Source organism: Balaenoptera ricei, chromosome 6, assembly GCF_028023285.1.
Source record: "Balaenoptera ricei isolate mBalRic1 chromosome 6, mBalRic1.hap2, whole genome shotgun sequence".
In the NCBI taxonomy this organism is placed as follows: Eukaryota; Metazoa; Chordata; class Mammalia; order Artiodactyla; family Balaenopteridae; genus Balaenoptera; species Balaenoptera ricei.
This window is the reverse complement of record NC_082644.1, coordinates 38,048,502-38,075,902: the sequence shown is the minus strand read 5'-3', so window position 1 is coordinate 38,075,902 and position 27,401 is coordinate 38,048,502.

Sequence of the window (27,401 nt, the reverse complement as noted above, 5' to 3'; positions counted from 1 at the left end):
TGTTTCAGTTGTGGTAAACTACACATAATATAAAATTTACCATCCTAATTGAGATATAATTGACATGTAACTTCATATTAGTTTCAGGTGTACAGCATACTAATTTGATATTTGTATGTACTGCAAAATGATCACAGCAGTAAGTCTAGTTAACATCCAACACCTCACATAGTTACAAATTTTTCTTCTTGTAATGAGAACTTTTAAGATCTGCTCTCTTAGCAACTTTAAAATATATAATACAGTATTTTTAATTATAGTCACCACATTGTACATGTTGGAAGTTTGTACCTTTTGACCACTTTCACCCATTTCCCCACCCCCCACCTCCTGCCTTGCAACACCAATCTGTTCTCTGTATCTATGAGTTCAGCTTGTTTTTTTAAATTTCACATATAAGTGAGATCATACACTATTTGTCTTCCTCTGTCTGACTTATTTCACTTAGCATAATGCCCTCAATATCCATCATGTTATTTTAAATGGCAGGATTTTCTTCTTTTTTTATGGCTGAATAATACTGCATTTTGTGTGTGTGTGTGCGTGTGTATCACATTTTAAACCATTTTTAAGTGTACAGTTCAGTGGTATTAAGTATTGATACATTTATATTGTTAAGCAATCATCGCCACCATCCATCTCCAAAACTCTTCATTTTATACAACTAAATCCCTATTTCCATTAAATTATAACTCTTCATCTCAACTCCCACCCCTGCCCCAATAAAGTTTTGTTCATTGACTTTGCCTAGGTTACTACCTTCTGGGTAACCCACACCCAAACTCAATTCCACACCCAGCCTGTCTTTGTTCTTTTCTTTTTAAAAAAAACTTATTTTATATTTATTTTTGGCTGCGTTGGGTCTTCGTTGCTGTGCGCGGGCTTTCTCTAGTTGAGGCGAGCGGGGGCTACTCTTTGTAGCAGTGCATGGGCTTCTCATTGTGGTGGCTTCTCTTGTTGCGGAGCATGGGCCCTAGAGCGCGTGGGCTTCGGTAGTTGCCGCGCATGGGCTCAGTAGTAGTGGCTTGTGGGCTCTAGAGCGCAGGCTCAGTAGTTGTGGAGCACAGGCTTAGTTTCTCTGTAGCACGTAGGATCTTCCTGGACCAGGGATCAAACCCATGTCCCCTGCATTGGCAGGAGGATTCTTAACCACTGCGCCACCAGGGAAGTCCTGTCCTTTATTAAAATGGAGAATCTGCGAAAAATAGCTTTGATATGTCAGGATGTGAATTATAATTTTTGTTTATTTCTTCTTTCTTGGACTTGGTTTCTTCTCCTTCAAAAAATTTGCCATTTAGCTCTTAGATTCTACATCTTTTTTTTCACTCATATATTGAAGAACTCAAAAGTTGAGTTCTTGATGTGGGTCAAGGACATGGACAGCTAGAAGTTGGTACCCTGTGCTCCTACAGCTGCATATGTCTCCACATTTTCCTCTGTTTGACCCTTTTATATGGCTTCCATGGCATTTGGAAAAAGATTTTGTAACAGATAGACATTATTTGTGGCCTTGAGACCAGTCGCTGAGACAACTGTGCTTGCTACTTGGTGTCCTTTGCGTCAAGTAGCAAACACAGTTGCAGTCACTGGCTACCTTGATGGCTGTGGATGAAGTAGGCTTTGTCCTGAGTCCTAGGGATGGTGAGGGTCCAGCATCATGTGGAAGTGCAGCCAAGGATAACGGTGGAGCCCAGTGCTTCTCAAACATGGCTTCTTATCTCCCAGGTGCACGAGGGTGGGGTTTCTCCTGTGCTTTTGCATATGGTGTGTCCTCCTGAGCACTCTATTTTGCTCAGTGGGAGAAACTGCTCTTAAATTAACTTTATATTGAAAACAACAAAGCTACTGTATGGGGAAAATGCAAATTTTCCATTAATTTTTAAGCTATATAATATTTACAAATGCTGCCTAAATGTCTCAGAATCTCTAGGGGGTGTGAATCTACTCTTCTCTATCATTAGGGTTTCCTTGGAAAAGTCTGAAAAAACCAGTGTTAAAGCACTCCTTGGCCTCTTTGGCCTTGCCCTCTTTTAGTAAGTGAGCTTGAACTTGGTGATTTTCTGTCCCTTTCCTCTGACTTTGAGTGTTCTTGACCTTGGCTTGGCCACCTGGCTCTCACCTCTTGTGTTCTTGACCTTGCTTCTTCTTTTCTGATTCTCTCCTCTGGTTCAGATTTTTTTTTTTTTTTTGGCTGCACCATGTGGCTTATGAAATTTTAGCTCCCTGACCTGGGCCCTAGGCACTGAGTGCACAGAGTCCTAATCACTGGACTGACCGCCAAGGAATTCCCTGGTTCAGATTTTTTACCTTTAAGTTTTTATCTCTGGTCTAAACTCTGTTTAAAATCTTAGCCAAAGGCACCCGGGTCCTCCTGACATTTGGGCAAAATGAAGCAAAGGATAAAAACCGTACAGGACTTTCAGTTCCTTGGACATAATTTCCTCATTCTTCCCTTTATTCCTGTGCTGCTTTCTCTCCATGTTTTAGATTATCTCCATGTAGTTATTTTAAATGGCCGCTTTATAAGCAACCTTTCCACTTCAAAATGTCTCCAAACTTTCTTTCCTGTTTGCAGATGAACTTTTCTTACCAGGGTTGCTGCCACTATGCTAATTTACTGTCCTTTAACAATAAGATTTCTTGTTTTCCCCAGATTTTTCAAAACCTGAGAATTAAATTTCCAGAAAGTCCAAACCACTGCATTTCATCTTGACTAATTTGTCATATGGGCAGACTTCCCACTGCAAAATCAGCATGAGGTTTTTTTGTATTTTTTTTTTTTAAAGAAAAAGAAAGCAGTATGATTCTTTGGCAGACACTCACCATTACTTTCCCACTAATCTGATAAAATTCCATCCCTCCACTCCCCAAAAGCAAATCTTGAGCTAAACTTTCAACTTTTTTTTTGGAAACCAGGTTAAACAAATGCACTCAATTTTGGGAAACAGATCTCCTCTAAGCAAGGCAGGCTGAGCTACATTCCTGCATTTCTCATGCTGCAGAGGGAAAAGTTCATAAATGTAAGGGAATGCTTTTCTAAAGCTATCTGTGAAGGGAAAGGAATAATTACTTCTGTGTGGTTCAAACCTGGGCACCATCCAGATTCCCCCAATTAGCTGTGAGAACAGTGCCTGCTATTGTGTCTCAGGTTTACCTTGAATTCTCCAAGGACATGTTCTTTTCTGATAACCATGAATATTAGAAAGCAGGATCCTACAAGATTCTTCTTTTTTGTCTTAAAGCAAAAGGGGCCTGTATGACTACAAGAGAGGTTAAGAGACAAGCAATTGCTGTAAGCATTTCATTGCCAGGGGGTGAAAAGGAAACTGTGATGTCATTTTTAATATTTTCTTAGGAAAAAAATCAGAAACTTCTGCATTATGAGGGGTGACTGGATATAGATACTTCTTCATGCATGGGGAAATGGTGGGAGTTATAAAATTTGTTTATTTTTCTTTACTTGTGTAGCCCTGTTTTTCAGTTTGACTTGTCCTTCTGAAGTCACACTGGCTTAGGGGTAAAATTAAGATGAAAATAAGTAACAAATAGGCTCTACCTCTACAAATTCGGAAAATTCCAGATTCCCAAATTCCTCTTACACAGTGTTAGGAGTCCACATGGAGTAATTTCTCATGTGCTTCCTGGGTGCTACGTGGCATCTGCCATTTCCCACCTTTTCAGGTGTGGTTCACACTGGAAAGAACAGACCGCCATATTGTTTTTCCTGATGACCCTGATACCTGGTATTAAGGTTTTAGGGTCTGTGTTGGGAGCATCATCGTTAATTATCACCTGTTAAGACACCACTGCTGGGACTTTCCTGGTGGTCCAGTGGTAAAGAATCCGCCTTACAATGTAGGGGACCCGGGTTTGATCCCTGGTCAGGGAACAAAGATCCCACATACCGCAGGGTAACTAAGCCTGCGCACCACAACTAGAGAGAGAAAACCCGTATGCCACAACTAGAGAGAAGCCTGCGCTCCACAACAAAAGATCCCGTATGCCTCAATGAAGATCCCGCGTGCCGCAACTAAGACCCGATGCAGCCTAAAATAAATAAATAAATAATAAAATAAATCTTAAAAAGAAAAGACACCACTGCCAATTGGGATGCCTACTGCAGGGGTGAGGCTTGGCAAAGCTCATGCCAAGACTGCTGGTGGCTCTTGTTCATGGTGCTCACCTCTGCACAGAGGTTGTTCTGAGAAAGCCATTGCCCCAGCATGGCTCCATCTGTGCTCTCAAAGCACCATGGAGTATCTGTGGGTGTTTCTTTCCTTTTAATAAACCTGTCTCAACTTAGGACATGAGGCATGTGTCCCTAAGACTGGCAGGGTAATCTGCACAACAGGCACATATTTTATTCAGAAATCTTCCTCTCTTATTTGGCTTCTTATCGTGAAATGGACCTAGCATCAATTAACCTTGGTAATTTTCCCTGTGACTCCTTTGGCCCTTGTGCACATAGCCTGTTCTCAGATGTGCTTGGGTATGCCTTAGTCTTAGGGTGAGAACAATTGAATTAGCACGACTACATGCATTTGACTCCATCCCATGTAGGGTGCAAATGTATGAACTAGGAATGTAGCGTTTTGCAAGATCTGTCCAACACACTGATCAGAATGAGGTCTCTGCCTCACCAACATAGGCAAGGACAGGTCTATGTTTTGTGTATGTGTGTGTGGCAGGGGGAGGTAGAAATTCTAGAGCCCACTTCAGCATCTTTTGTATAATAACTCCCAAATCTATGATTCCAGTCTAGATCTTTCTCTGCTTCTGATTCTCATCTTCGCCTCAGAATGATTCTCCTCCTATGATCCCTGTTTCCATCAATGGACCAACCAGTTTTTGTGCTAGAATCATCCTTACAACCTCCAACACCCGCACAACCAAAAACTCAATTACCAAATTAAACACTAAACCTCTGATAATTCTACTATTAGTGGAAAGGGACAGAAGGGTGAGGTCTATGAGGCCTGTTTTTTCTTTAGGAAAAAAGTACTGGAAAATAGTACTCTAATAATTGAAACACTGAAGTAATACTTCTGTCTTAATAGGAGGAAAACTTTTCCCTTATAAGTATTATGGGATGAAACCAATCAAAATTCTTTTTCTCTCACTTATTAGTATCTTCAATAGCCAAAACAATGTAGGCTTTAACTTGGCCATATTTAAGACATGAAAAGAATATATTGTCCTAAATATCAGCATAATTGGGGAGCACACATTTAGTGAATTTGCTGCAGGTGTGTACGTTTTCCCCTTTAGGGCAAGGTAAGGAAATCACTACGTGTAATTATTTAGAAAATGGTGGCTCTACCCTGCACTGCATACTCAGAAACATTTTATAGGATTTAAAGGGAACAGATGACCCATCTGTAAATGCCTCTCAAGAAACCAGTCAAGATAGAAGGTGGATCTATTTGCTGATGGCTGTCTAGGTCTGTTGAAGGGAGGTCTCCAAGACATCCTGGATGCCCTGGGGTCCTGGGCAGGGGAAAGGAGGCCTCCCAGTCAGATGGACTCTAAGTTTTTCTGTGACTGGAGACCAAGGGTCACATGATGGGTTCCATCCTGTCTGTAAGCTTGGTTTAGTGTGGAACTGAGTCATGGGTGGACCCACTGAGGGAAGCCTTGTCTCATCTGAACCTGTGAATTAACAGTTTAACTAATTGAACATCTAATTCAGCTAGTTAAATATCTAACTAACCTGCTTCTAAACTTCTGCTGCAAACCCCGATGGTTCTCTGCAGGGTTAGTTTTACATGAGCTCAAATAGCTGCAGGAGATTTCAGATATCTTGGGATACATAAGGGAGCTACTCTAGAATAAGGTAAAAAGGCACTTCCAGGTGTTTAGAAGTTCTTCTCTTCTAGCTCTCACATTAAAATGGAGCCTTAGGTCCTAAGACTATGTAATGTATTATAATTCATGCTCTGGTGGAATAAAGAGTTATAATTTTCCAAAAGCAAATTGTCTTGAGAATTCAGTAAGGGTTTCCCTTGGCGAAACAATATTTTGCAGTTTGCAGTAATACAACAAAAGGGCTACTGAAGGTTGGTTTATCCACAATGAGACATTTGCACAGAGCTTAGTTAAGTCAGCACGAATGTCAAACCAGAGGAGCTTCAGGTATTGGCTTTCCTGACTATTAGCTATGTGGCTTTAGACAACTGATTTAAATATGCTTCTTTTTTCTTTTAAAGAATATCTCTCCATTTACTTAGATTTTATTTGATTTCTTTCCACACTGTTTCATAGTTTTCTGGTCATAGATTTGTACATATTTTCCTAGATTTATAATTATTCCATTTTTGTGTGCTATTGTAAATGGTATTTTAAAAAATTTCAGTTCTGAATATCTGAAACAAACATAGTATTGTATGTCAAGTATATTTCAATAAAAAAATCATTAGTCAAAAAATGTCAATTCTGATTGTTCACTGTTGGTGTGGAGAAAATACACTGAATTTTGTGTATTGACATTGTACTTTGCTATTTGTTTTCTCCCTTCACTGTCATTGAGACACGAGATACTGAGTTCATTTCCATTTCTCTCCACCCACCATGGTACTGCAGATCTCTTTTTTTCCTTTTTCCTTAAAAATTTTTTTTATCATTGTGAGAATGTTAAGCATGATATGTACCCTCTTAAATTTTTAGGTGCACAATACAATATTGTTAGCTATATGAACAATGTTGTACAGCAGATCTCTTGAACTTATTCATCTTGCATAACTGAAACTGTACCCATTGAACAGCAAAGACCTAAATATTTCGAACTTCAGTGTTTCTTTTTTTCCAGTGTCTATAAAGTTTTATTGGAACACAGCTATGCACATTAATTTATGTATCATCTATGGCTGCTTTTGAATTGAAATGCAAGTTTTTTTCACCCAGCTTTATTGAGATATAATTGACATATAACACTGTGTAAGTTTAAGGCATACAATGTGATGATTTGATCTATGTATACAATTGTGAAATGATTACCACAATAAGGTTAGTTAACACTTCCATCTTAGATCTCTGGAACATATTCATCTTATAACTGAAAGTTTGCACTTTTTGTCAACGTCTCCCTATTTGCTCCACCTCTAAGCCCCTGACAACCGTCATTCTACTCTCTGCTTTGGTGAGTTTCACTTTTTAAAATCCCACATATAAGTGAGACCAAATAGTATTTGTCTTTCTCTGACTCATTCCACTTAGCATATTACCCTCAAGGTCCATCCGTGTTGTCATAAAAGGCAGGCTTTCCTTCTTTTTACTGACCAAATAATATTTCATTGTATTTACAAACCACACTGCTTTATCCCTTCATCTGTTCGTGGACACTTAGGTTGTTTCCATGTTTTGGCTATTGTGAATAATGCTGCAGTGAACATGGGGAGCAGATATTGCTTCAAGAGAATGATATCATTTCCTTTGGATATCTACCCAGGAGTGGGATTGCTGGATCATATGGTAGTGCTCTTTTTAGTTTTTTGAGGAACCTCTATACTGTTCTCCATAGTGGCTGCACCAATTTATATTCCCACCAATAGTGTACAAGGTAAAGCTGTGTTTCTTATCTGTGAAATGGAGCAAATAATATCTATCTGAATTGTTAACTCTAGCCTTAACATAATGCTGTAGAGTGTGTATGAGAGAGTCCTGTGCTTCCTGTGTACAGAGACACTATTATTAATCGCCTTATCTCTGGAGGTGATGAGAACCGTCCTGAATGGAGTTGTTTGTGGAGTGTTTGGTACTGGAGCTAGCACTCACACATCGTATTCAGTGCTTACATGCCATTTTCTCCCACTAGACTGTGAATTCCTTAAAGGCAGGCAGGGCTTTATTGGTCTCTGACACCTAGTAGGATCCAGATGCATGTTTCTAAATAAATAAATAATGAGCTCAGATCCTTAACCTCAGAGATGCTTAAAATTTTTTAGTAAATAATTTGAAGAAGCCTAGATGTCAGGCTTTCCCCCCCCCCCCCACCCCCGCCCCCTTTCTCCCTTCTTTGACTAAAAAGCAAGGAATGCATTATCTGGACAGTTGGCCCGAGGGAGATTTTGGTAAAGCAATTAACTAGAAATGTACTATTAAATGTCAAACCCACCACAAATTAGCATGAATCTAAGACTTGTGTTTTATGGGAAAATTCTTATGTTATTTTATTCATGATTTTTCTTTGAAACTATTTTAACAATTTGCCATAAGAATATTTTGGGTTTAGTCAATTTATTGTACTAGGTTTTTTCCCTAGAGGTGAATGGTTTTGTTGAATAAAATTCACTAATTCCATATCAAATCTACAATATAAGATTGTTGAATGTGATTTTTTTTTTACTTTCTAGTCTAAATTGGAACCTTATGGGCATTGAGCCTAGAAACATATGCTGATGTGATTTGTATGTAGAAAATCTGTGTTCATATTATTAATAAAATCACTATTGTGTTCCAATCTTTGTTCTCTGGGGATAAATCTGAGTAAATCACTTCCTGCCATTCAGATACCTCAGATCTCAAACTGCCTGAAGCTTTAACAGATTCATCAGAAAATACAATTCAAAAATCCAAGAAGGTTATGATGACAGGAAAAGTATTCCCCATTTCTCCTGCAAGGGTGGGGAGGGGACAGGAAGGAAAGAGAATCTGGTTTTTCTATGTCTGAAAAAAGACAGTTCAGATTAATTACTAGTGCCTTAAATAAGAAACGGGGAAATATCCTCCAAAGATACAGTCACTTTAGCCTGCCATAAACATTTGGTACTCATCCTCAGGGTCCAGGAGCAGAGAAATTTAGACACGTCTGAAAAAAGTCAGGCAAGCACATCTTTAAAAATGAAAATTGGAAGTAAAATGCATTGTGCTCAGAATTATCAGCTTTCTCTGTATCTTGAGTCTGTCACTTTAACAACTCTGGAATTTTCGAGGTTTCTTGAGCAGGTGGGTATCAATATATACTATGCCCACCCCCCCGGGATAGAACATATTTTTACCAATTTAGTTTACAAAGCGAATTTAGGTCTTCCCTTCGTGCTTAACTTACCTGTAATGTGCGGGTTCTAAATATGTTTCCATCTTCTGAGGACCATTCTCTCACATTGCATTGCCAAGATGTGCTGTCCAGATGTGAAAGGCTAGGTCACTCTTAACATTTCTTCAGAGCAGGGATCTCTTAGTGGAAGAGAGTATGTTATTTATACAATGAGAGGTTAGCAAAGGATGCCTTCTGTTTGAGTAGACAAGATGCATCTGAACTTTCATTTCTTTTCCTGTGCAGCCCTGGATTTCTATTATGGGGGATGTGATAGAGAAGGGGCTGAGAATTTGGAGAAGGTTTGAAGAAGATGTCAGATTGATTCAGATCTATTATTTTCCAATTCTTGAACACTCAGGTTTTATGAGCTTGTTGCTACCTGTGAGTCTGAATTCTTGGGAGGCAGCCTAAAAATGCTGGCAGGTCTGCCTTGCAGGTTATTGACTCTGGTTCTACTTGGTAACCATTGGTGTGTTGATAGGACCAGTGACATGTGTGAGTCAAGATCATTCAAAAGATGAATTAGATGATCCTGGCTTTTTTCTATGAAGAACTGACCCTCAGCAGTTAGATGTAACCCTCATCATTACATCAGTTAGAAAAAAAAATCCATTTTTGAAAAAGGGAAACACAAATTAAAGGGGAAGTGGATGGTCTGAGAGGCCATGTAGTTCTGTGCATTGATTCCACCCATAAAGGGGGGTTTGATAGTCCCAGCTTATCAAGAATACAATAGGACTCTTTATATTCCTTCTGCTTCTCTTTTCCTTGTCCTTATAATTTGTTTTCCAGCACTTAAATCAAGGTAATCTCAGTGGTTCTTGTGCTTGTTTAGACCCTGAACATTCTGCATAAGACACCTTGAAAGCCCTGAGCTATGTATTGCATTTAACACATCATAGTAGGAAAAAAAATGAATTTGGAATTAGAAGATTTGGGACCTAAATATTGGGCATGCACTTTACTGAATGGTTTTGTGTCAATTTCTTAACCTTTCTAAATCAGTCTAATATGCCCAGTAGTGGGATTGCTGGGTCGTATGATAGTTCTGATTTTAGTTTTTTTTTTTTTTTTTTTTTATAGCTACTTTTATTTTTATTTATTTATTTATTTATTTTTGGCTGTGCTGGGTCCTCGGTTCGTGCGAGGGCTTTCTCCAGTTGCGGCAAGTGGGGGCCACTCCTCATCGCGGTGCGGGGACCGCTCTTCATCGCGGTGCGCGGGCCTTTCACTATCGCGGCCCCTCCCGTTGCGGGGCACAGGCTCCAGACGCGCAGGCTCAGTAGCCGTGGCTCAACGGGCCCAGCCGCTCCGCGGCACGTGGGATCCTCCCAGACCAGGGCTCGAACCCGCGTCCCCTGCATTAGCAGGCAGACTCTCAACCACTGCGCCACCAGGGAAGCCCTGATTTTAGTTTTTTAAGGAACCTCCATACTGTTCTCCATAGTGGCTGTATCAATTTACATTCCCACCAACAGTGCAAGAGGGTTCCCTTTTCTCCACATCCTCTCTAGCATTTATTGTTTGTAGATTTTTTGATGACGGCATATACCCATAATTCAAAAGAGTCATGTACCACAATGTTCACTGCAGCTCTATTTACAATAGCCAGGACATGGAAGCAACCTAACTGTCCATCGACAGATGAATGGATAAAGAAGATGTGGCACATATATACAATGGAATATTACTCAGCCATAAAAAGAAAGGATATAGATTTATTTGTAGTGAGGTGGATGGACCTAGAGACTGCCATACAGAGTGAAGTAAGTCAGAAAGAGAAAAACAAATACCGTATACTAACACATATATATGGAACCTAAAAAAAAAAAATGGTTCTGAAGAACCTAGGGGCAGGACAGGAATAAAGACACAGACGTAGAGAATGGACTTGAGGACACGGGGAGGGGGAAGGGTAAGCTGGGACGAAGTGAGAGAGTGGCATGGACTTATATATACTACCAAATGTAAAATAGCTAGTGGGAAGCAGCTGCATAGCACAGGGAGATCAGCTCGGTGCTTTGTGACCACCTAGAGGGATGGGATAGGGAGGGTGGGAGGGAGACACAAGAGGGAGGAGATATGGGGATATATGTATATGTATAGCTGATTCACTTTGTTATAAAGCAGAAACTAACACACCATTGTAAAGTAATTATACTCCAATAAAGATGTTTTTAAAAAAAATCAGCCTAATAAGTAAAACAACAATAATAATATCTTTCTCACAAGGTGGTTGTAAGGATCCAATGAGATATATTACATTGAACCACTGAAAATTAATTTTTTTTGACCTTCACAAAGTGCTATTTTAAATGGGCAAACTCATATAGGCAATGTTTTGAAAATTGTAAAATACCATGTAAAATTTTAGTTAAAGTAAAAAGATACTTTTCCTCCTCATTTATGAGGGAGAAGTGGAACTTTCCTAACAACTGGAGAACAAATGTTACAGGAAGGCATGTGTAGAATTTAAGGAGAAAGGCTGAGGAAGATAATGATAAATAAGAAAATGAATTTTTATTTTTTGGGCAACCTTTTGCTACTTTAGTGTGGAATGGTGATTATGTTTATCCATTTAATGAGCTGTACATATGTGAAATATTCACACCATTCCATGTTAATTCAGAAACTGAGCCACTGATATTAATAAACCATTATCCTTTTCAAAGGACAAAACATTCCCTATTCAAGCCTCTCAATCAAAACCCTCCAATTTAATAGGATTAATGAGGTCATTTGGATGATATTCACACATTGCATAAAGGAAAAGTAACTTGATGTTAAAGGTCATCTGAAATAAATGATCCATATAATATTTATTTTAAGAAAATAACAATGAGAAATATAACACCAGAATTTTCTTTAGGTGATTATGGTTCAAGGTTCAGTAAGGCTTAGGAAATAAACTGTCTAACAGTGGTGGGTATTACACTTGATCATGTTTTCTTCTTATCTAGTTGAGATATGTTATACATAAAGCATATTTCTGCTTCCCATCTTTCAGACTGATGTTCTGAAGCCATAGTTAATAGCTTAGGCTTAAATCCTTTAAAAATGATTGTAACAGTTGAAAGTGGAAGATTTAAAAGTGCAAATTCTCTGCATTAAGAGAAAAAGATCAATTAGGAAGAGCTAGTATTTTCCAAAGATGCAGGAATCCTGTAATTATGTGGTTTCATGTAAAAATCAAATGAGGGTATTCACATTGAAATTCTCAGACATGAGTTTTTGGTCTTGGGTTTGGCAGTGAGTTATGCAGACTGTTAACCCATTTGTACTTGTACTTTCACCAATAAAGACACTTGATAAAGGACTTGACTTTTTTAAAAATAAATTTATTGGAGTATAGTTGATTTACAATGTTGTGTTAGTTTCTGCTGTACAGCAAAGTGAATCAGTTATACATATATGTATATCCACTCTTTTTTAGATTCTTTTCCCGTATAGGTCATTACACAGAGTACTGAGGAGAGTTCCCTGTGCTATACAATAGGTCCTTATTAATTATTTATTTTATAAAAAGCAGTGTGTATATGTCATTCCCAATCTCCTAATTTATTCCTCTCCCTTCCTTTCCCCCTGGTAACCGTAAGTTTGTTTTTTACATCTGACTCTATTTCTGTTTTGTAAATAAGTTCATTTGTACTGTTTTTTTTTTTTTTTTTTAGATTCCACATACAAGTTGTTCAGAACTGCCTCATTATGGATGATAAATTATATGGCCACCAAAGGTTCAGAGAGTTTTACTCTCAGGAATATAAGGTAGGGGCTTGAATATACCAGAACTTCCATTTGCCTCCTCAGGAGGGTACCAGGGCTATAAGAACGTTCACTGTTCCCCAGTTTTTGTGGCTGCTGCTGGTGTTATCCTCTTGTTTGCCCAAGGTGTTTGGTAGCCTGGTCTTGTCTTCAACTTGTGAACGTGTCCTTGGAGTCAGCTGGTATGTTTCCTAGCTCCCTGGGAAACAGGGAGCCTGCCGGTGTTAGGGGAGAGGAGCAGTAAAGATGGAGTTGGTGGTGGTCTTGGGATGGACCTGGGGCTGAGTTACAGAAAAGCCTGTAGGCTCTTCCATTGGTGTTCTGTTGAGTCACCTGGTAATGATCATAGCACTGGAGTTGGGAGTGGTCTAAGAAGTTAATCTAATTTCTCCTTTTGCCTCCAGTAGACCTATGCTGACATGTTGATAGCCTGTGGAATCATGTTCTAGTATGTTACGGCAGCATGTTTCCCCCCAGGCATATTTAGCAACTGATTCACCTGGAGAGTCTAACCAGCCTCAGCAGTGAATGTTTCAAAAAAATTAGTGCAGCAGGTTATTAAAATGGAAATACTGGCTAAAGTCCACCCCTCATAATTAATATACAGTCAGCACCCCATATCTGCTTGTCTTCCATCCATGGATTCAACCAATTGCGGATCAAAAATATTTGGAAAAAAATATTCCAGAAAGTTCCCAAAAGCAAAACCTGAACTTGCTGCACTTGGCAACTAATTACACAGCATTTACTGTGTACTTACAACTATTTGCATAGCATTTACATTGTACTTAGGTATTAAAAGTAATCTAAATTTAAAAAATAAAAGTAATCTAGAGATGATCTAAAGATGTTTGTAGGTTATATGCAAATATTATGCCATTTTACAAAAGGGACTTGAGCATCAGTGGACTATGTTATCCAGGGGAAGTTTTGGAACCAATCCCCCTCGAATGCCTAGGGAGGAGGGAGAACTGTGTGTGTGTGTGTGTGTGTGTGTATATATATATATATATATATATATACACACATATATACATGGCTATACATATATATGTATTTCCATGTATATAATTCCAAAATGAGGGTGAAGAACAGGTTGGATATGGACAAAGCCCAGTCTCATTAATCCTGTATCCTTCCTACCCACATTAAGGTTATAACAGACAGATTTTGGAGATTAGAGGAGAGGATTTTTAAAACCATCTGTCTATGTGCTGCAAGTCCTCCCCAGCCTTGGGGGAGAGCTATGGTTGTCTCTTACCTAAAGCCCAGGGAGATTGATTTCAATGGGACAATTTGGACAGCTTAATATGTGGCCCCTGCAGTTTGATAGGTAGAGTGACCTGGTGTTGGACTCAAATTTAGAAATCTATAGAATGAGTGACCTACTGCCCCGCTGCTGTGATGGTGAACCACGGAGAGCTTCCCGCATCCCTGGGATCAACCTGCATTCAGGGTTTGTAGGAGCACAGGACCCATGAGTGTTTCTTATGGACCAGGCTTTCTCACGAGAGAAAACCAGAGTAGGGTTGTCTCACTTCCTCCCCAGGATTCCATCTGGAGGGCCATGGCTTCCTCATCAGAAAGACACTAGAGGCCTGCCACTTGAAGTCTATTCGCTGCAGGAAAAGGCTCCGGCAACCAGTTGGACTAGAGAATCATTTGCCCAGTTGGAAGGAACTGCACGTACAAAATCCCTACCAATAGGGGGAAAAGGTATCTGAAAAACCCACAGAAATATTCAAGAGAAAGAAAGTCAGCTTTAAACAAATGTCAAGTCCAGAGAGCACCGTGGTCCTGTTCTCGGACAGTAGCATCCAAGAACTTCCCTGCCTCCTTTTCTCTTCTCCTCTCCTTGCTCCAACCCTGGAGGGCTACCGGATGCGGGCAGAGGAATGGAAGATCTAGATGGGGAAAGAGAGGATGTGCCTGCAGCATCTCCTCCTCCAGCTGCAGCCTTCCTCTCTGCAGTGGACCAGATTTGGGGGTCATGAAACATTCTTTAAAATTTAAAACAAGATGAAAGCTTTACCTATTACATGCCATGGGGCATTTTAAATCTGAAACTGACACTGCTATGTGAGTTGGAGTACAAGCTGTTCACGTTGTATAAAAGGGACCAGAAAAATAAAGGGGGCTGATCAAGTTTTCTTCTAGGGTCATGGGAAGAAATAGCCCCACAGAGCACATCTAAAAGGACAGTAGGGAATAAAAATGAAGTTCCTGGGCTTCCCTGGTGGCGCGGTGGTTGAGAATCTGCCTGCTAGTGCAGGGGACACGGGTTCGTGCCCTGGTCCGGGGGGATCCCGCATGCCGCGGAGCAGCTGGGCCCGTGAGCCACAGCTGCTGAGCCTGCGCGTCTGGAGCCTGTGCTCCGCAGCGGGGCGGGGGGGGGGGGCGCGATGGTGGGGGCCCCACGCGCCGCGGTGAGGAGTGGCCCCCGCTTGCCGCGGCTGGAGGAAGCCCTCGCACAGAAACGAAGACCCAACGCAGCCAAATAAATAAATAAATAATAATTAAAGGTGCTTAAAAAAAAAATGAAGTTCCTGTCTGATTTCTTTTATTTCCATGTGATGTTTACACTGTTTTCTCAAGTTGCAACCTTTGATTTTAAATAAATATATTTAGATTGTCCTTGTTTTCTAACAGTATTTAAAATATATCTGGCCAGGTCACAATTTATTAGCGTCACCTTTAAATTTGTTTACTTTGTTGTTGTTGTTCTTATATGAGACAGTCCAAGAATTGAAAACACATTTTCAAATTGACACTAATGATTATTAATCAGTCCTTCCTGCATTGCTTTTTTTAGTTTTGTAATTTTACATTAGTTCTAATGATATGCTATTGTTTTTTTAACTGAAATAGGCCTTCCTGTAGTTGTCGACACATAAATCATATAATTGTCACACACGCCTGCACAAATTATATTTGTTAGTCCTAACATTTATATGTCAAGTTTCTGTTGCTGGATGGATGGCATTAAAAAGGCACAGTACACTCAGATAGGAATTAAACTTGTCAGGGCAGCATTTTGCGAGGCTTACTGTTTTGTTTACCTGATGCACACCAAAATTTAACTGAAATTGGTGTTTTCCCAATTCAGTTACCCAACTGTAGTGACATCCTTGGAGGGATTCCCTAACTCAAGTTATACAACAGTAAGCAAAAACGGTAAGCAAATAATTGAGAATAACTGAACACACAGGAATGTTAGGAATGGGAAGTGTATTATAAACAACAGATGGCAAATAGTAGATGATGACATGGTTCTGGGGTTAGTGTCTAATCTCGTCTCAGTGTGAATTAGTGAAGGTGTGGCTAAGAGAAAAGACTTCTCGATAATCTCTGGATTCTTTTCTTTTTTTGGTTTTTCTTTTTTAATTTTTAATTTAATTTTTATTTTATATTGGAGTATAGTTGATTTACAATGTTATGTTAGTTTCAAATGTACAGCAAAGTGATTCAGTTATACATATACATATATCCATTCTTTTTCAGATTCTTTCCTCATATAGTTTGGGATTAACATATACACACTACTATATACAAAATAGATAATTGACAAGGACCTCTACTGTATAGCAAAGGGAATTCTACTCAATGTTCTGTTATTCTTGAGATCTGCCTGGTCTTATCTCAGCCGCTTGCGGCCCCGTGAAGGCTCGTGACATCACCGGTGTCTAGGAACCTGGTCCAGCCCAGCAGTCACCATCCCCACAGACCAAGGAGCCCCCATGCTGGGTGCCAACCAGCAGGGAGAGATCCTGGCACCCAGGGAACTGGCTGATAACACCCCCAAAAGACTCTGGCTTCCTCAGTCACTACCTTGAAGTAATGGAACCAGAGTGTGGAGTCTGGGAAGTGGGATGGGAGGGCAAGCAGAGACGATGTCTGAAGATAGAAGAGTTTCAGGGGCCTCTCTGGGAGTTGATCACAAAGACCAGGCAATGAACTGCTTAGAACATACACACTTGCGGATCATCTTTCCTGCCTCCCTACCCATCTTTTGCTATTAGTCTCCTGGGCTTACTTCTTTCCTTGGGAGTCTCCCTTAAAAATCCTCCTTTATTGTATGTATTATTTATTCAGCAAATGTATCTTGATGGTGCTAGTGCAGTTCCTTGTGGGCTGTACTAAGAAGTTTGATTGAACAGTAGGGTTTTTTTTTTTTTCAATTGTCTTTTTAATTAAAAAAAAAAAAGGTCAGGAAGTGATATGATCTAATAATAAGAGTTTAAAAGGTGCCCTGCCTGCTACATGGGGAATGGTCTGTTGATGGGAAGCATGGAAGCAGGGAGGGCGTGTAGGACGCTGCTGCCCTGATGCTATCACAGGGGCCTGAACAGGGGGAGGTGTAGGTCAGGACGGGGACGGGTGGACCAATTTATGACATAATTTGGAGATAGAAGAAACAATGTTTGGCTATGGATTGAATGAGGAGAAGAATGAGGAAAAGAGAGAATTAACAATGACTCCTTGGTATGTGACATGAGGAAATGGATGGGTCATTTATGGAGATGAGGAAGATGGCAGGGGTGGGGGTCATGGGAGGATGATCAGTTTTGTGGGGTAAATAGGAACCTTTCAAACCTTTCATGGACTTGAAGGCACATCACTAATTCACCTCTTAAAAATCCCCTTTTCAGCTAAACAGCTGTCTACTTAATAAAATAGACGTATTTTTCTCTGTCCATACTGGATCATAGTTGACTGTGTAAAGATCATCACTAAAAAAATATCTCCCTTTTTAATTCTGTGACTCTTTGCCAACTTTTCTTCCTTACCCAATAGTGTATCTTTGGCTCATTTAATTTAAAGAATATATTTTGTCTAAATTTCTGCACTTGTGAACAAAACTTTATGTTTTGTCACCCCCAATTGTGTGTCCTCTAGATCTCACACTTTTATTTTTCAGTACATAGCCACCAATCATACTTAGACTTACATTTTTACATTTTAAATGGCCATTTTCCTTCATTCAATAGAAAAGAAGTGCAAAGAAAGGGACAAAAGTCTTTAGTGTAAGCAATTTGATGAAGATATTTCCAGAGGAACTAAGGGGATAATTCAGGGTGAAAACTACTCTGGAAAATACACAATTTCTATTTTTTAAAATATTACTTGTCAAGGAAAGTTTCATAAATCATTGGTTAATATTTGAAGACAAATATGGAATTAGACAGAAATGCTTTCCCCAGAAATATCCCAACTGTTCCCAACACAACCTCAGAGTCTCACTTTCATTCAGGATCTGGATTGAACAATAATCATTTTAGGACAGTGTTCCCCCATGCCAAGATTTTTGTGGCTGGGAAAGTCAAGAGAGAAATTTAGACCAGTTTTATTGTACTAGTTCCGTAATTTTCAGTACTAGTTTAGTAATCACACTGGAAGATAACAGCAGAATATTTCTAATTCAGAATTCCTCAGCAAATGATCATTTGGAATTTAATATTAGAATTTCCTCTGGACACCCCCTAAATTTTCACGAATCTGTATTTTTCTGGCTTTCTGTGGCTATCACTTGTCTGAACCTGGTGGTCTTGATACGTACACATTTTTAGAATCAAAAAACAAATCAGAACTTTACTGAGGCTGAAACCTTGCTGATGACGCTTATATCTAAGAAAAAAAATAAGCAGTTTGTTGGAAGTTCAGCATTCCCTGACCCCCAACTCTCTTTCCCATTTTTAGATGGAAAAGCAGAATGGCAATAGTTTTTGTTAGGTGGAATATTAATGCTCCCCCTTGATATGAGCTTGGTATTTGGAACATGGAGACCAGATCTCTGGTTTTAGGTTTGAAATTTACTTTGTGACCAGTTGGTTCATATCTTGACTTTGGGACTGTATTCCCTTTTTCCCTGGGGTGGTGGTGAAGGGCTGTTGTAGGGCTTAATTAATTTGTAATTTGTAATATGCTATGAAGAATAAAAGGACTTCATTGAAATAATAAACATTGTTATAACTACAACATCTATGTTTGTAAGCAAACTGTTAACACAATTAAGGCTGTTTACACATCAAAAATAAAGACTTGGCCATGTTCCAGTTGATTTAATAAATGTAGACAGCTAAAAGACATACTTCATTACAGAAAATGGACCTTTTTTTTCTGGAGAAAGAGATACTCCTGAATAAACCAGTTTCCCTGTTCATTCAAATGAACTGAACAACTGTTAAATGTTCACTTTTATTTTGTAGATGCAATTCTACAAGGGTAGCAAGTGGTTTTAGTTTGTTTTTTAAAGAAAGTAGGCACTTCTACTGGCAATGGTGTTGGCAAGGATTAGGGTTACCTGGCAAAATGCAGGAGGCTCTGTTAAATTTGAGTTTTAGATAAACAGGCATAATGTTTTGGTGTATGCATGTGCCATGCAGCAGTGTAATGGAGAAATAAATTGTAGTATATTCTACGATACAGTACTATACAGCAATGAGGATAAACAAACTGCAACTGTATGCAACGATGGGGATGAATTTCAGAAGCACAATATTGAAGGAAGGCAACAGTCACAAAGAGTGCATACTGGATTATCCCATTTATATGAAATATGAAAAGAGACAAAACAAAGCCATGGGGTTAGGTCAGCTTAGTGGTTACTCTAGAAGGTTGTGACTGGGAGGAGGCCCTGGGGTGCTGGTCATGTTCTGTTTCATGATCTGCGTGCAAGTTACATGTGTCTCTTCATTTTATAAAAATTCATTGGGTGGGCTTCCCTGGTGGCGCAGTGGTTGAGAATCTGCCTGCTAATGCAGGGGACACGGGTTCGAGCCCTGGTCTGGGAAGATCTCACATGCCGCGGAGCAACTAGGCCCGTGAGCCACAACTACTGAGCCTGCGGGTCTGGAGCCTGTGCTCCGCAGCAAGAGAGGCTGCGATAGTGAGAGGCCCGCGCACCGCGATGAAGAGTGGCCCCCACTTGCCGCAACTAGAGGATGCCCTCGCACAGAAACGAAGACCCAACACAGCCCAATAAATAAATAAATAAATAATAATTAAAGGTGTTAATAATTAAAAAAAAAAATTCATTGGGTGTTATACTTATGGTCTCTAAACTTTTCTTTATGTATGTTATTTCTGAATACAATTTACAAGAAAAAGTAGCATGTTTTAACCTACTTTAACAAATTTCTTAAATTTAAAAAGTTTCCAGAGAGAAATTTGAGAAAGTAAAAAATGACAAATATTCATATAGTTTATATTTATTACTATATACGAATATTCTATGAAATTAAGATATCTATTTAAGCTTAAGGTTATGTTTAGTATGATTATTTGTTCCTAAAAAATACTTTGAATGCATAAAAACTAATAATTTGGCTTTAATTATTTGTTCATATACTGAATAATTTTTTACTCAGTGGGGACTGCATGAAACAATGATTATCAGATTTGATCACAAATATTAAGTGAATTCTGTTTTTAAAAAATTACTTGGGTAAGAATAATATAAATGGATTAATGATGAATTCAAAGCAAAAAATTATTTAAAAAGAGGGAGAAAATATCAACATTTATTTAAAATTGAAAAGCTTCCAAATAACTTAATGACTTCTACTGATGAGAAGGTACATCCTTTATCATAAACACAGAGAACTGACTAGGGATTTTTAAAATTGACTTGACCAGTAAAAATACACACACACACACACACACACACACACACACACAAAATCTACCAAATATACATAAAATAAATATATATAAATATACAGGTCCACAATGAAAGACTTAATGTTCTAGTCATTGAAAAAATATATATGATGAAGATGGGAAAGTTTTTTCAGATGAAGAATGGTTTATCTGGGTTACGATACAATTAGTAACGTAGTGTTGTCCTTAACTGATGTTTGGATTTATTGTTTACAATGCACATGCAAGGTGTGATGATTCAGTAAAGTGGTTGATTTTAAAAATAAACACCCGAAAACTGATACATTAAAGCATATGTTCACTTCGGAAAATAGCACTCATTTCGGAGTCTACAGTCCAGTTGGCTGTTGAGATGGTTACACTGAGTTATAGTCACTGACTTGTCCACCTCTTGTTAGTGCGTGATGGAGTCCACCACATCACTGTTCAGCTTTCAGGCCTTTTCCAGGTCTATGATCTCATAATTCTGACTTCCTTGATGCTCCTTTATTTGAAGGTGACACGAATAGTCACCATTTCCAAATGAGAAATGTTTATAAAAGATCAAAGAGTGTCCACAATACCCTAAACCAGATGGCTGCAGTTTCTGGAAAGTAGTCAGGTAGAATGGTGTTATGAAATACATACCCAGGCTTTGAAAACAGACAGACTTGTTTGTGAATCTCAGTTAAGGTGCTAACTAATTACCTTGGCAGTTTAATTAACCTCTCTAAGCCTCATTTTTCTCCTCCTTAAAATGGGGACAATAGCATTTTATGCTATATAGGTGATGTTGTGTATAATAAAGACAATAAACAATGAAAAGCATTTAATATGGTGCCTGTTATGAGGAGGACACTAAATACAGTAAGCAGTAGATTAAGAAAACCAACAAAACAATAGCTTGTTTAGTTCTGAAATCCTTAGACCTTCCTCTTGTTGGTAGTTTTAGCTGTAGACATCATTATACTCTTGGTCAAGTAGAGGGTATATTTTACAAACAGGTTTACAAAAATAGAACATAAATTTGCTGGTGCCAAGCTCTAAACACATTCACGCAGTGTAGCAAACAGCATCTTGCTTTCATTTACCGACACGTGGCCAGCTGGAGCTAGGACTGAAAGCCTTGCCTCTTGGTGTTGAATTCCATAAGATAAAAGAGTCAGACTGAAGTGGCATCTTAACTATCTTGGCCAGGTCTGTCTATGGGTGACCTTGTCTATGGTCTTTCAAGTTTGTCTCATTTCTGATCTTCTCAAGATCTGCCTTTAGAATGAACCTATATGTAAGGACATGCCTATATGTGTATGTCAATATTAATCAGTCTGAGGGCAGGAAATTCAAAGATGGCGGGTCTCATATACACCAGGTAGCAGAACTGCAGTGGTGCATGAAGCAGGAATGGTGTTCTGTGGAGGAGTTTTCATCCCCACCTTGCATCCAGGACACTGACTGTACTGTCAGTTCCAGACTTCTTAGAAATGAAGTAAGAATCTGTTGCTTAAAACTGGAGGTTCCTCAGTGCTTGTAGAGGAACAGTTCCTTTTATAGTCAGACAATTTAATGGACCCCCGCCCCCACGCTCTGGCTTGTACTTTCAATATCTGTTGCTTGAGAAGATACAAAATGGCAAAAACGTACAGCAAATTTAGTGACATTTTATGAATGTGTATTTTATCTGTAATAAGCATTGACTCAACTCTGTGTAACAATTAGACATTTCCAAATCTAGGCTTAACTCCTTTCCCTAAAAGAGCTGAATTAAATTAGAGGTTTTTTGTTTTTTTTTTTCTTTTCTAACAACCATTGGGAGTGTTCTTGATTTGCACTTATGTAACCAAAGGGCACATCTTGGCGTTTTTCTTAAAATAAGGTAACAATAACCTGGCAGGTGAATTCAGTCTTCCTTTGAGAAGACAGAAAGCTGCTTTTAAATGTAAGGTTTTTCTCACACTAGACAATGCCCTCCCTGCCTTTCCACTACAAGCTTCAGGTACTCTTTGCCTGAATATAAGGACGTGTCACACACCTTTGTCCACTTCAAAAAGACAAGCATATTGCCTCTATTGCGGGTATGTATCAGTCAGGATTGGCTTCATCATGTTGCAGTAACAAACATCTCCCAAAAGTTAATGGCCTAAACCATAAAGGTTTGTTTCTCACTTACATTACATGTTCAGTGCAGATAGCCAAGGGGCTGTGTGCATTCTCTCAGAGACCCAGGGTGGCTAAGCAGCTACCACCCTGAATTACAGGCCACCGTGCCACATGGAATAGAGAACTTGAGTCTTGCATCAAGTCAGTGTTCTGTCCTGGAAGTGACCCATGTCATTTCTGCTGTCTACTCATTGACCAAAACCAATCACATGGCCTCACCCAATCACCTGGGAGCTAGGAAGTACAATTCTCCCCTGAACCTGGGAGACTGATCACTTTGATGAACAGCACCAATGGCCACCACAACATTCTGAATAAATATTTGGTGACTAATTTACTTCCTTTCCTCAGAATAGAGCTCATGGATCTTTCTTACTTCCAGTTGGATTCTCTTTTATTTCTCTTCTTGAGGACTTAGAAATAAAAAATAGGGCCTATCGCACAGTATCAAGAATGCATTTTATTTTTCAATCTGTTGTTCTCTTCAACTTTATTTTCCTTGCATTACTTATTCTACTCCTGGGACTTTTGACCTGTTATGTTCCCTCCTAGCTTTGACCATACTCTGAAAACCTGAGACTGAAACTTACAGGGCTCCTGACCAACATGGGAAAAAGCATTTGCTTGGCTCCCTTTCTGGGGCCTGCCTTGTGTCACACTTTTTTCCCTCCTAGATGTTCTTACATTAGTATTAGGAGATTCCTGAGCTTTTCTGAGAGAGCCCCACATTCTTCCCCTCCTCCTCTACTGAACTTTCAACTCCAGAATCTCTTAGGCCTTGTAAAGGTATTTGTGCTGAGAAAATCACAACCCTGGTTAGAGTCAGTTCTCTCTTCCAGTAAAAATAGTAGGTTTCATGAAAGAAGGAGCTTTGCTGAAAGACGGTTCTAGCTGCTTCGTACATTGTATCTGTTCAGATTTAATGCCCACGTTGTATAGTTTTAGTAACCATTATGTTGGTTCAGGCCAAAGCTGCAGTAATATAAGTTATCTACTCAGATATTAAAAATCGTAGCTGCTAAGAAGAACTGTACAAAACTAGCTTCTTCCAAAGTGAAAAGGTTTTGTATTTTTTTAAAAACAGACACATTGCTTATAATCAAACCCTTTAAAAACTTTGGTGTATATTTAACAGACTTAAACTTTCCCATGATGAGATAGTTCACTCTGAGGTAAAACAGATAGATATGTTTATCCAAACATGGGTATAGTCTTACTTCTAAGCCCTTCCCTTAAAGCCATCTATAGAGATATATACAGCTATAGAAATGTCTTTGCAACAGAAAAATGCAATGGAAAATAAACCAGACCATGCCTTGCATTGAAAGCAAGTGATGTGATATATTGTACGGCAGGCAACTTTAAACACTTCTGTTAGGTCAGGCTAATTTTCTAGCCTAAGATTAGAATCCAAACATGGCTACGCCAATGTATGTGGATCTCTATACGAAACACATGTGAATGACATTATTTTTTGGGCAGATTATGGGCAGGCCCTTTCTTGTAAATACAATTATCTGGGATTATGGTTCAATTCCTGGCACTGTCGGTGAGGCTTAGGAGCTTTCCAGGGAATGGCAGTTTTTGCTCTCCGTATGTCATAGCTCCATTTTGACCAAGAATGACAGTCCGTGAAGCAAGCAGGATTGTTTTTTTCCCTGCCAGGTGCGAGATGCTTCCTGTAACAAGAGCAGCACGGAAGCTCCTTCCCAGAGAAGAAAAAGTGATAAAAAATGAGAAAAAAAATTTCAAGTGACAAAAAATTGAATAGAACAGGCTTTTTACAAGTGTGTTTGCTTTGGTTCCACAAGGTGGCGGTAAATACATTCCTAAGTAGCCATCTGCTTGGGAGAATAATGAAGCCACTCAGTGGCTGAGTAGTTACTCTGCTGCAGGAATCGATGCTGTTGAAACCAGAGGAAACGCATTTAAAGCCCAGGTGAGTGTTGTTCATGAGAATCTACCTCTGCAAATTGCTTCCTTAACTCTCAGGAGAGAAATGAATCAGAGGAAGAAAAGAGCAGCCTGACTTCAGATAGTGAGGTTCTGCCAGCCACCAAGATGGGGACCACAGGACTTGCTTTCTCTTTACTACGGTCATGACGTGTTCTTTAAGTTAGATAATTAGCAAGCCATCTGTTGGCCTTCAAGGCTGAAGATACAGTCTATAACTGAATGATGAATTGGGCAAAAAGAAATTCAGAAGCACTGTCCTTAGAGCAAGCGGTCATAGAATGACCGAATGACACTAACATTAGTTCGTTTAGATTTTTACCTGGAAAGATAAATTCATTTAGAAGTTGAAAGGAGCGTATTCATATAGTTAAATTTGTACTCCTTAAAATGTCAACCTTTTAGTCTGGATCAGTAGAATCAGAATGATTGCTTCAAAGCCATGCTTTCTGATGCTATTAATGCTGGAATAAGAACATGCAAGATTTAGATTAGATACAGGAAGTTTCTAAACATGGAAATTTAAGTCCCTTTTCTGTAGGTTTAACCAAATTAGATGATTCCGTATGAATTATTTAGGACCCTCCTAATCCTTTATCTGGATCCCCATCTCTCCGCTGAAGGGGAGATCAGCCACTTGGAAGCGCATATTGGGCTACTCAGCACAAATGTCAACAAACATTGATTGAACAACCACTGTTCAATTCAGGCCCTGAAACTCAAGGATGAGAGAGGCACATTGTCTGCTCTCAAGGAAAGAAAGTCCCCTTCTTCTCCATCTCTTTGCAAAAATTGGTTAGTAGTCCTATTTATGACCTTTGTTTTCATATAAAACTTGAGAGCACAGTTGATGAAGAATCGATCTGAAGTTTCCGTTGGGTTCCTGAATAGGCATTTAGCTGTGCAGCTAGTCCTAGGTGGGTCTTTCTCATGGCCGTTACATAGCTAGTGGAGTAAGAGTTTTCATTAACTTTCCTTGGCAAGGGCTACAAAACAGTTTTTTTTTCCTCTCTGATCATAGGATGACCGATAGCTAGTAAGTAGCACTTTCTTGGGACAAAGTGAGGAAATAAAGTCTAATATTTAATATGAGCTTTACATTCTTTGAAGACCTTCTTTCTAGTGAGCTCAGTCTGCTTCTTACAATGACTATCTCAAGGCATAAAACACAAAGAAGTGCTATTGTCCCCATTTTACAGATGGGGAGACTGAAGCAATAGCAAATTACATCATCTGTTGGGGATAAAGTTCATAATGGGGTACTATAGTATGTTGTATAGCATAGGGCCTCTGTTTGACTAGAAATTTTTTTTTGGTACATTAGGGAAAGGTGTACTCCCCTGGGCAGATGTAGCCCCATGGGCACCCGGCTTGGTAAAAGGAGCATGGGCTAGATTTCAATTCCTACTCACCTCCTTGGTTGAGTACCTTTGTGCAGTACATAACTTGCACATCTCTGTGTCATTCCTGTCCCTGTTACCACTTCATACTTGGGAATTAGACTCTTAAATGATTTGGCCAGAAAATTTAGCATTGGAAAATCTGGGAACATGGCAGATGTGTAAATGAGTATTTGTTCAATGAATGGATTAAGTCAGGCATTCCATCACGTGGGCCTGGTCACCTGGTACCATTGTATCACCATGGCCATGGAGCTCCCTACAAGGGCATGTTTAGAGCAGAGGTGGAGGTCAGGGTTAGGCATGGTTCTCAATTGAGTGCCTCTTCTTCCTAAGAATGTTATATTCCTTTGGAAGTACTTGCTCCTAATCCTTATGCAAAAGAGGAATAAGAGGAATAAAACCACTAAGACCACTTGTCATTTCCTTGGAGCTGACCACGTATCTATAAGTAGGTGGGGCACCCTGCATGGGGGGCTGGGAAGAGGAGACCACCAACGGCCCTCCTCCTTCCATGCCCACAGGAGTCTTGGGCAAGAAGGTGTGGTGGAGGGTCATCTTAGGGTTCTATTAGACAGACTGAAATTTATGAATGGACCTGGACCTACTGATAGGGACCCCTCAGGGCGATAGGGCTTCAAATGCTTCTTCCCTTCCATCCGGGGTCAGAGAGATTGTTCAGTAAGCAGTTAGAAAAAAATGGATTCTTTTGTTCAAGGGCTTGGAAAGCACCCTGCCATCTCAGCCATCTCTCAGATGGAATGGAGAGTATCAAGCCTGAAGCTTCTTTATTTAGAGTTATAATCATTGGAGCAACAGAGTTTCCTCTTCCTCTTGCATCTTCTATCACACCCTGCTTGTTAGGCTAGGCAGGTCAGAGTAGGTTTTTGATTAATACCTAAAGGTTGCTGATAATGGCCAGCTTGGTCTAGACAGGGTGTGAGCCTGGAACAGGTCAGGTAGCAGATAACCCTCAGAGAACTCCTCTTTGCAAATGGCAGAATTAGGGCATCTTTTGCATTGTAGGTTATTTTCACAATGCAACTGTGAAAATGAAATTTTCCTGCGTTGAAAAACAGACCCTCCCTGACCTCTTGGGCAGCTCAAGTATTATATCTGGATCCTTTAGGTCCTCAAACAAATATGATTTCTTTGTGTTTTTTTTTTTTTTTTTTTTTTTAATTAATTAATTTATTTTTTATTTTTGGCTGTGTTGGGTCTTCATTTTTGTGCGAGGGCTTTCTTCTAGTTGTGGCAAGTGGGGGCCACTCTTCATTGCGGTGCGCGGGCCTCTCACTGTCGTGGCCTCTCTTGTTGCGGAGCACAGGCTCCAGACGCGCTGGCTCAGTAATTGTGGCTCACAGGCCTAGTTGCTTCGCGGCATGTGGGATCTTCCCAGACCAGGGCTTGAACCCGTGTCCTCTGCATTAGCAGGCAGGTTCTCAACCACTGCGCCA